General features: G+C 37.6%; 1 long non-coding RNA gene across 1 annotated transcript; it reads left to right on the top strand.

The window, feature by feature from the left end:
* The first annotated feature begins 400 nt into the window (after window positions 1-400).
* Window positions 401-2,840, top strand: LOC132034248 (uncharacterized). Its single transcript, XR_009409005.1, has 2 exons — window positions 401-2,062; window positions 2,537-2,840. It is a non-coding gene; the product is annotated as an uncharacterized LOC132034248 (long non-coding RNA).
* Window positions 2,841-4,343: the final 1,503 nt, after the last annotated feature.

A 4,343-nucleotide genomic window follows, 5' to 3' on the forward strand; every position in this document is an offset into this window, starting at 1 on the left:
CTCCACACGATTGAGGTAAGTTCAGAACCTGTTTTGAACTGGACAGTTGTTAATGTTTTCTGCATATCTCCTTGTATAAAATTTAGTTTTAAGTGATCCAAGATGTTCTAGAAAGCTATTTCATAGCCCTACAACTTTCGTTCAGGCTCCAAAACCCTTTTTTTTTCTTGTATTTACTCTGCCCAGATTTCTGTTTTGCAAACCCTACATGTACTACTGTTAGTATTTTGAGCATATCTTGTAGTAAAAAACTGCTATAGGAGTGATTTAAATTTTTCTGAAACCCCAAGACATATATCTACAACTTTCATTCAGGCCACAAAGTCTAATTTTGCTGTTTACCCTTTTGAGGCGGCGACAATACAAGACGGTAATCTTGTCCGAAATTCTGTTTGATAGTTTAGGGTGATTTTCACTGATTTCATGTTTAGTTTCGACATGCTGAAACCATTGAACTTAAGTAGATATTTGATTGTGTATTTAAGTTATATATGCTCATGTACAAGCTAAGAGGAATTGTTTGACGAAGTGGACTTTGGTTGGTCTATGGGTAGACGATTTGAACTCCTCGAGTTGTGGTAGAACTTGTTGTGCGGTAAAACACCAAGGTTTGTGTATAAAATTGAACTTGGAATATCTTTATTTTCTGGAAGTTTTGAAGTATCTTGATTGGTTGTTTCCTTACTCTTCATCTTATATCATTGTATGGCTATTATCTCAAGTATTGCAAAACATTCGCTAAATCGCCCACTTGTACGAATTGCTTGATCATTTTGCATTCTTGTTGGGACTTTGTCCTTCTTGTTACAGTGACTTTGTCATCGATATCGGCACGCCTCTTGATTCGGATCTTGCCCATCTTGATTTTGGATTTACATTTCGTCTTGATGATGGACTTTTATCCATTCTCGAGTATGAGTGGAAAGCCACTTTAAACATGGCTCTTGATTCTCTTGATTATTGGGTGACGACCCTTCTTGATTTGGGGCTTCGGTCCATCTTGAAATTGATTGTGCTTGGTGTGATGGCATGACGTACATATTGGGCGAAATTGGTTATTTGACAAACTCTCTTGAATTGATATATAAGCTTTCTTGACACTTGAGCCTTCAAATATTGATTTCGACATTTGGAAACTCTTCAAGGTTTGATATTTGATACTTTGATATACTTGATTTATTATTATCTTATTGAGCTACCTAGGACAGATAAGGGAATTGGAAAATCTAATGGCTCCAAGCCCAAAGTTTATACACCACTAAGCTTTATGCTTAGCGATAGTTGTTTTCTATCGTAGGTAATGTACAGGAAGAGATTTGAAGATGGCCATTTGGAGTAGACTTTTTGGGAGCCTTAGTGAAGATCAAATTTGTATATGCATCTAGGTCTTGTAAAATTTTGGGGACTTGTACATGATCCATATGTAACACTTATGTATGAAATTTTGGAGGCTTGTTGGACACAAGACCATATGCTTGTAACTTGAACTTGGTGACTTGTTTTGCTGTTTTAGGGTGTGCTTTCAACGCAAGTCATGGCATGTACTGGGTTTATATTTTGCCTTGTAATTATGTACAAAGGAAGATACTAGTTTTCTGTGATAATCGCAAGTTTGGGTTTCGTGTATCTTATGGACCTGCAGTGGTGTTGATTTGAAAATATGATTTTAAAACGAAGTTTCTTAAATGTATTGACTATTTGAGGAGGGCGTTACCATTTTAAATTGATACTCTGATATTGTATTTCATCTAAGAAATTTTTCAGAGGGTATAATAGAAAAAAAAATGTCGCACATTCAACCCTTTTTCGCATGGGCCTATTTCCGCTATTATATATTTTGTGAATATCTTTTGGCATAAATTTCTTCTAAATGTTTTAAGTATTAAATTAGCTTTTGTTTCGTAAGTGGTATCCTCCCAAAGGGGATGCTACAATCAAAGTGAGAATCAAGTGCTAAAAGTTTTCAAAGTATTGTTGAAGCTTGTTCTCCTTCTTGTAGAAGCTTTGGAGGATACTTCAAAGTGATGTAATCTTGGAATTGAAGTGTTCCTGAGCTCTTGAGGTAAGATTTCATCTTATTTCCATGTTTATGAGTTTATGTGATAGTTATGCTAGGGTTTGAGAGGAAGAAATTGGAGGAAAGGTTCAAACATGAACTTGATGTTGTTTTGAGTTGTAATATAATTTGAGCCATGATTTTTAGTGTGTTTTGAGCAAAAATCTTGTTGTGGGGTAATAGTTGATGTTGAGAATGTGTTGAGGTTGTTATACTTGGTGTATTTGGAAGAAGAAAGTGTATAAGTGTTGTATGCAAGCGTATATCGGGCCCTTCAATTGTATATCTTTAAATGTTGTGGATATGATTTTAATTAAGGAAGATCATATGAAGTTGTTGTGTTGATTGTTGGTTGTGGGCTTTGTGGTGATGATTAAGAAATAGGGGAAATGCTGCTCGTTTCACTTTAGAATCGAGTTATCATTGATATACGTGATATACTAGTGCAATCTAAGCTGTATATGTATTCCTTTGTTATAGGATTGGGGCTTTAGTTGTGATAAGCTCGTTGTTGGATTTTGGACGACTTGAGGTATGTTAAGGGTAACTTTCTTTCTTTTGGCATGATCCTTATGAACGGAACGTAAACGTAACGTTACTCCATAATGAATCCATTCTTAGCAGCCACGGATGTCCATGTTGATTCATGATCTGGAATTTTATTTCCAGTAAGTCCTTATTCAGATTCAGAGTGATTCATAGAGTCATTTGTTAACGAAAATGCTGTCACATAACGATGTTCAAAGCTATAACGACCTTATGTCACTCCGACAGATTCAGGATATACTTTTATCATATTCATGCATTTCTTTATATATATATACACACACAGAGACTTATGTCCCCCCTCCCCAGGCGTTATATAGGCGTATATTATGTGTTATATATGCGGTAAGGGAAGGTACGCGACGTTATATACGCACTACCACACATCGATCACTTGTCACGTGATGATGATGATGTCCGAGAGGCCGATATGATACGATTGGATGCCCACAGTGGCTTGACAAGCATTTTATATGCTTATATACGTATGACCCTTATGCATGCATGCGTAGTATTATCCATCATTGGCCCATAGAGGCAGATTAGACATACAGGTTGCATTTATTTTATCCTATGTACTTTTATGTCTCTTCATGTTACTTGTATGCCTTACATACTCAGTATTTTATCCATACTGACGTCTCTTTCTCGGGGCGCTGCATTTCATGCTCGCAGGTTCGGGTAGACAGGTTGATGATTCGCCCCCGCAAGCTGCTCTTCAGCTGACATTGGAGCACTCCTCTTGTTCTGGAGTTGCTGTTGTGTTTTTGGTGTAACGATCCGTTTAGTCGTTATAGTTCTTTTGACCCCGTTGCCCCCATTGAGCCTTCTCCGAGAACCGTTAGTATGATTTTGATCCACCGGGATGGGCGACACGGTTCAGGGTCATGGGCGGGTTCTAGTAGGATTTGTGGAATCTAGTGTCTTAAAGTGAAAAACCTTTGACTAATAGTTGACTTTTGAATAAACGTGCCCGTAATCAAATCCCAACAGTTCCATTAGGTCTAGAACATGATTTATGACTTAGTGAAGTCATAGGTTTTGTTCCCGAAAGGTTTGGGTGTGATTTGAGTCATTGGTGGAGAAACTAGTTAAATTAAAGAGGGAGAGTTGACCACGGTCAACATCGGGTCAAGATGACCCCTTGTTGATGTTTTGAAAGTTCCAACAAGTTCGTATGATGATTTCGGACTTGTCCACAAGTTTTGGTGAGATTTCGAAGAGTTTCGGATGGATTTGGGATGTGTCGCACTCGTATTCGATGTTTTTGCCATAGCTCTTTGGCCATAAAGGGTACCATATTGATCAATCGACCTTTGTTTTGTGTTTCGGTTAAACCATTAGATCCGTATCGTAATTACGAAGCCATAGCAAAAAGAATCGTCGCATTTCACCTTCGTATGAGGGAATTATGGTCATTTTAGCGTGAACAGTTTGTTCTTTTGTACCTAGTGTATGGTGTAGTGGACACGGTCAGCTGTGCCGGACATAGCTGTGTATAAAAAAATTAGACTGCGTTCATTTCGAATTTTGAGCATATCTTGAGTTCTAGAGCTCTGTTTGAGGTGATTTTTGCGGTGTTGTTCTCGTCTCAACGAGGGGGTAAGTATCTACCCTTTATTTTGATGTTTCCTCAATTTTATTTTCATTGGTACCTATTTCATCCGAGTTTGATAGCGAAAAATTGGAGTTTTGAACCCAAAAGTTGAAAAGTGGAAAATCGCCCAGTTTTGAAGATCAA

The sequence above is a fragment of the Lycium ferocissimum genome, chromosome 10, assembly GCF_029784015.1.
Source record: "Lycium ferocissimum isolate CSIRO_LF1 chromosome 10, AGI_CSIRO_Lferr_CH_V1, whole genome shotgun sequence".
Taxonomy (NCBI): Eukaryota; Viridiplantae; Streptophyta; class Magnoliopsida; order Solanales; family Solanaceae; genus Lycium; species Lycium ferocissimum.